General features: G+C 62.5%; 1 protein-coding gene across 1 annotated transcript in view; it reads right to left on the reverse strand.

Annotated features, from left to right (window-relative positions):
• Positions 1-5,850, reverse strand: part of LOC117650214 — a 29,816-nt gene extending 23,966 nt beyond the window's left edge. Inside the window, exon 1 of the mRNA XM_034393454.1 lies at positions 5,702-5,850. The gene's annotated coding sequence lies outside the window, so the exon portion shown is untranslated. The remainder of the gene's footprint in view (positions 1-5,701) is intronic.
• Positions 5,851-6,626: the final 776 nt, after the last annotated feature.

Here is a 6,626-nt window from a genome sequence, read left to right on the forward strand (position 1 = left end):
AGGCCTCGGGGGCACGCACGCAGGCCGGCTCGCCACGGCCCGTCTTCGGACCTGCCCACCGGGCCCACCGGGCCCACACTGGGTCACGGCGTATTTGATTCCGATATTTATTTAGCCCACTTTACATATCCTAGGCCTGATTGCCCCGGCCTGGTTCCCCTTCCCTTCTGGGCCCCGGGCGGTGCGTCACGCTGCCGTCCAGCCGTCCGCCACCTCGCTCTTCTTGGCGATGCGCTTTTGTAAAAAACAAAAATGTGGCTGCGTGGCGTCGTGGCCGCACGCTGCAGTGCAGGCGGCAGGCAGGGAGCGCGGAGGCAGCGGAAGCAGCGGAAAAGGGGGGGGGGGGCAGGGTTACTCCCCCTGGTTTCCACCAGAAGGACGCCACAAATCGGTGTCGTGTCCAAATCAGCACCGAAACACGCGCACTCTTAAAATCTTACGAAGTATTTTGAGCATACGTATAACAAACTAAAATACTTTGTTATGCGAAGAAATAGTTCGAAAATTACGAAGTATTTTCTTTGTAAGCTTATGTATGCTCAAAATACTTTGTTATACAAACTACTTTTCTTTGCAAGGCCCAAAATAGTTTGTAAGGTTTTCTCAGTGCGTTATCTTCACATAAACTTGCTGATGTTTGGCTCACTTCGCTCGTTCGCACTTTCCCCAATTCGATGACCTGCCAGCTGTCTGTACTCACTTATGGTTTCTACTTTCCACATTTCAAGAGATTTCTGTTTGCTACACTCACGTTTTTCACCCCGTTAACAGCCCAAAAAAAGACACATTTCAATTCGCGTTTTATTAGACCTCCCCCCCCCTCCTAGACCCCCCCCTTCTCCCTAGGCAGCAGCGAGTGCTACTTAGTTTAAAGGGGCCAGCAGGCCTGTCACTCGCGGTATCTCCCTCCGCGGCAGGGCAGCCACAATGAAATTTCATGACTGAATAAAAGAAAAAGTCGCTCGCGCTCGCTCGGCCCGACCGGCTCGGCTCGGCTCGGCAGTGACAGCGCAGGACGGACGCGTCCGACGCGAGAAAAAGTGCGGAGGTAGACTCCGGGCCCGCTCCAGGCTCACTCCAGGGCGATCAAAAATTCATAAGTCTTTTCCCGGGGCACGTGGACGCAGTCGGACGCAGTCGGACGCAGTCGCCTCAATCAAGGACTGCCGCGTCATCCGCGTCGGCCAGCCGGTCTGCGGGGCTGCGGGGCCAGATAGAGACGACAAGGCTAAGCCACCGCAGAGGCCCTGTTCATTCAAGTATAAATCACTTTGAGGCGAGGGAGCTCAGCAACCCGAGCGCAGCGCGGCGCAGACACTCACTCACTCATATTATTATTGTCTCTAGGATTGGTGGAGCGGTGCGGGAGTGGTTCGTCGCGGCAGGGGGCATTTGCGGTTTGCCGTATGGTCATGTGCACGATCTCTCTCTCTCTCTCTCTCTCTCTCTCTCTCTCTCTCTCTCTCTCGCACACACACTGACTCGCTCCCACACTCGCACTGGATTGAGACACTCCGCGGCGCCCTATTCACGTCACGGCAGTCCACTTGTAGATTCGAACGATCCACGTTCCGACAGTACGACAAAATGACTGCGAATGTTTCTCACGCGCTCAGACGTAAAAAGATTATTGCCTACAGTTAATATAGCCAAAGCATTTTCTCGGAACAAAGTCGTTCAAACTTCCGTCGCACCACGCCGATGGCGTTCCCGGACTCCTCCAAGACCCACGTGGCTGCGACGGCAGTGCCAGGGCAGTGGCAGTAGTGCCCGCCGAGCGAAGACTCGTTCCGTCGCTCGGTCTCTGTCACGCTCATGGGACGCGCCGCAGGAGTGCGAGAGAGACAGAGCGACCAGACCGCTCTTCGGAGTCGCTCGGCCGCACGCCGGGGCCGCGACCTTCAACTTGAACTGGAGCGCGGTGCGCGACGCGCGATCCGGGAAGGCCGCCCCGCCCCGCCCCGCCGCCGCCCGCCACGCGGTCGATGTCGCTGTGGCGGTGCGTTGTTCTTGTTGTCGTCGGCGATGCCGGGGACGGGGCGGGGGGGGCCGAGGCGGCATGGCAGGACGCTCCGGGCCCCCTCCTTTCCCTGCCGCTTGCCCCGTGCGTCGGCCGCGTCGGCCACGTCCAGTCGGTCCCGTTCCCCACTCGAAATTGAGTGGCAACCGAGCGGTCGGCTAATTGGAACAGAACACGGCACGCAGCACGCCGCACGCAGCGCGGCCCCGCCATCCCGGCCATCCCTCGCCGATCCATGTAATTAGCCCTCTTTGCTTCGCATCGCGCTGCTTTGCCTTGCCTCGCCTTGCCTCGCCTTGCCTCGCCTTGCCTCGCCTCACTTCGCCTTGCCCCGCCTTGCCCCGCGTTGCTTCGCCTCACTTCGCCTTGGTTCGCCTTACTTCACCCCGCCGCACATTGGGCCAGAAGACCGGTGGAGGCGGCCAAAACTTTAGACGCGTTTTGAGCTCCAGAGTGGCTAAACAGGCCTCGAACCGAACGTGTGACCCCACCAATGGATTGCTCTCCGAACGAGGAATCCATTGGTGGGTCACACGTTCGGTTCGAGGCCTGTTTAGCCACTCTGGAGCTCAAAACGCGTCTAGAGTTTTGGCCGCCTGCACCGGTCTTCTGGCCCACTGTGCGCCGCCGGCCTCGCTTCGCCTTGCTACGCCTCACTTCGCTTTGGTTCGCCTTGCCTCGCCTTACCTCGCCTTGCTTCGCGTTGCTTCACCTTGCTTTGCTTTGGGGTGCGGCGTGATTAATTGCGAGTCCGGGGATCCACCGACAATTATGAAAAATTGCCGTTTCGCGCAGCCCCGCGCTTCGAGCTTCGCGCGTGTGTGTTATTATCGCCGGGGACTCGGGCTGGGCTGCCTGGCCGGGCGGGCGGGCCGGGCTGCAGAGATTGGCGGAACGACGCTTCATTTGTTTTGGGGATCGACTTTCCACACCGGGCCGGGCTGGGCTGGGCTGGGCTGGGTCGGGCTCGCCGGGCTGGCCGGGCCTGGCCCGGAGGAACACGAAACTTTTCACAGTGTGATTCCCGGCGAGCGAACAGGTCGGTATATGATAGGATGCGGGCGCCGCCGCTGACCCACTTGCTGGCGAAAGAGAGAGAGGGAGAGAGGAGTAAGGGAGAGAGGAGTAAGAGAGAGAGAGAGAGAGAGAGAGAGAGAGAGAGAGAGAGAGAGAGAGAGAGAGAGAGAGAGAGAGAGAGAGAGAGGCAGGCTGAGAACCGGATCGGAGAGTGTCCCGATAATGACCGGCAGTGTAGTGTCGCCATGCGCCATTCATCGCGAAGCGCGAAGCAGTGCGTGAGCCAGGCGGACTGAGGCGGCCGACTGATTCCGCACATCCCTGTTGCCGCTCTGTCCCTCTCGCACCAACAGAGTTGTTGTCCGAAAAGCTAGCCGATCAGAAGGCCATCGTTAGAACTGCCAATTACTGCACTTCGGCTGTTGCTAATTACCACTCCGAAAAAAGGAAGAAGGCCCTTAATCGAATCCAAAGCTAGTGCTACCTTCGTATGTATAAAGGACTTTGGTCCAGATGTTCACAATTCACATGATTCCCATAACCGAAAATTGAGTTAATTAAAATTAATGCCTACAACTTGTGCTTGTATTAGCACACTTCTCTTTGGCTACGGATCCAACACTGAAGACTACAAATGACAGTTTTAACCGATTCTAACCCTGAAGGTGCGGCACCGAGCGGAGTATCAGTCTGCTGTAAGCATCAAGGAAGAAACAGAATGCAGGAAAAGCGTGTGGCCGCGCTGCCCAGCGTGCCTGCGCGCCAAGTGCAGCAAGTAGTGCAACAAGCTGGGCGGTGGCCTGGCGGGCGGTGGCGCGCCAAGTAGACTGCAGCAGTCGCTTCCGAACGGGGCTCCGTCGCTCCGTCTCCCTTGCACACTCACGGGACGCCCCATGCGGAGTGCGAGTAAGACGGAGCGACGGGCCACTGCGGGCCACCCTCGGCGCGGCGCGCACACTGCTAATTGGATCAATCGCCGCCTGGCTCCGCATTGCATTCCATTGCCTTCCACTGCGCCTTCCACTGCCATCCACTGCCTTCCACTGCCTTCCACTGCCTTCCATTGCCTTCCACTGCCTTCCACTGTCTACCATCGCATTCCATTGCCTTCCACTGCCTTCCACTGCCTGCCTTCCACTGCCTTCCACTGCCTTCCACTGCCTTCCACTGCCTGCCTTCCACTGCCTTCCACTGCCTGCCTTCCACTGCCTTCCACTGCCTGCCTTCCACTGCCTTCCACTGCCTTCCACTGCCTTCCACTGCCTGCCTTCCACTGCCGTCCACTGTCTACCATCGCATTCCATTGCCTTCCACTGCCTTCCACTGCCTTCCACTGCCTTCCACTGCCTTCCCTCCGCGGCGCCTCTGGGTTCCCTTTCGGTTTCCGCGGCCGATGGCGCCGCGCACGGCGTGCACGGTGCGGTGCGCTGGGCTGTGCGCTCGGCGGCGTAATGACCCAGTATTAGTCCGCGGGCCGCGCATCGCGCATCGCGGGGCCGAGCAGACGTGCGCATCAATTTCTCACACCGCCATGACGGCGCGGCCGGAGAGTGCGAGAAGCGCAAGAAGCGCAAGTGCAACAAGTGCAACAAATGCAACAGGAGAAACTTGGTGTTGGTCGCCTCGACGTCTGGATCGGGGCGTCGTCCCCTGGATTGACATGACACGGCCGCCGGTCGCGGAGTCGCGTCGCGTCGCGAGTCCCGGCGGCCCGGCGGTCTGGCGGCTGGAGACTTGGACGCGGGAGTGAGTCGACGTCACCAGGAACCCCGGTACCGCAAGCCAGAGTCCCTCGTCCTGGCCGCGACGCCGCGACTAGGGACCACCGCGTGGCCCGCCCCGTGGCCCGCCCCGTGCCCGAGGTCCTGCCTGACCTCAAGTGATAATTATTCGGCCCCAGGAAAAGAAGATAGAAAAAAAACCACAGCGCGTCCCATAGTCGACGAGGATGACCTACTCCGCGGCGACGGCCCCGCCGCCAGCGGGCCCCTCTGCGGTCAAAAACACACACTGTACTCCTCCTAGGGGGCCGGGCGTGGCGTGGCGGGGCGAGGCGGGGGGGGGGGGGGGGGCAGGGTGTCCCGCGAACACTTTTCCAATGAATGGCGGCCCGGCCCGCGGTGTTTGCGAGTCCACTGTACGACGGCCGCGCCGCCTCGACGCCTCGCCGTGAGTCGTGAGTGCCCTGGTGCAGTAAACCCATCCAGCTCCACTCGGCCTTGGCCAGCGCCTTGGACGCGCCCGGCCGCACCGCCACCGGCCGGCCTGCCGCGCCCTGCCGGTTCCCACGTGGTACCGGCCGCACCGGCCGCACCGGCGCCACAGGTGTCATGCAGTACCGTTAACACAGCGCACGCGCCTCGCCGGCACTGGGTCACTGACTAATGCGCCGCCACGCCGCCGCGAGGGGTCCGGGACGGTCCGGGACGGTCCGGGACGGTCCGGGACGGTCCGGGACGAGCCGCGACCGGGACGACGGCGCGGCCCGGCCGCCGAGTCCACGCACTTGGAGAAGACGCTGCGCGGTCGGGTTCACGTTAAGCCCATCTCGCAGCCCGGCCGATGTGCCGAACTTCCGGGCCGGCACACGCCGCCGTCGGCGTGCTCCGAAGCGCGGCCACACTGTCAGGATAAGGGGGAAAGGGCGGAGGGAAAGGCACGCACCTGTCTGTCGGTTAGTCCAAGGGCTGCGGGGGCAGCGGCTCTCTTGCGGCACTGTCGCGGCACTGGCACACACACACTGTCACACACAGGCACGCGACGCGGGCTCGCCGGGCGGACGGCCGAAACTGCACGAACTGCACCTTGCCGTTGACGGCTTGGAAGTGAAGTGATGATCTCCGCGAGGGGCTGGGCCGGCCAGGACGCCAGGCCGAAGCTCGGCGGGGTGGAGCGGGTTGGGGCGGGGTGAGCCAGCCACCGGCGGGGAAGGACCGGGGAAGGCACGGCCCGGCCACGGCCCGGCAGAGGGTAGGGCCGCAGAGGCCGCAAAGACCCCCACCACCTGTTGAGTCGAGTCGAGCCGAGCCGAGCCACAACGGGCCGAGGAGGCTGGAGGGACAGGCCTGCTAAGTCCTGGTAAGGCAGGACCGGCCGCCACTCCCCCCCCCCCCTTACCGTTCCCCTCCCCGCCCCGCTCCACTCACAGACTGGGGAACGCCTCCGGAACGCCTGTGACCCAGACTCCGCAGCCAACCTGTCTGGCCGGCGCAGGCGGCGCACCACTGGCCCACAAGGCCCCGCAGTGCCCCCCGCAGCACGGCCGCTCCTGCTGCCGCTCCCAGCCAGGCCCGAGGGGCCCGTCGGCCCCCGTGGTACAGATACTGTTATTCGTGCGTGTGCAGAACAAGAGAGGGGGGGAGTCCAGTCGATGGAGGGGGCTGCTCAATCATAGAGTTTGTGTGGAGGCGCTATCAGCGAGGTGCGGCCGGCGGGGGGAGGGGGGCTCGGACTTTCTTCTCTTCCGGATCCCTTTCTCCCTTCACTCTCCGCGTCGTGGGGGGGGGGGGGCCTTGGGTGTGGCGGTCGGTGCGCCGCGGGAACGCCGCGGACGGACTGAGCGTGTTGCATGAAGCGCGGTGACAAGCGG

This window comes from Thrips palmi, unplaced genomic scaffold (genome assembly GCF_012932325.1).
Source record: "Thrips palmi isolate BJ-2018 unplaced genomic scaffold, TpBJ-2018v1 HiC_scaffold_5, whole genome shotgun sequence".
NCBI lineage: Eukaryota > Metazoa > Arthropoda > Insecta > Thysanoptera > Thripidae > Thrips > Thrips palmi.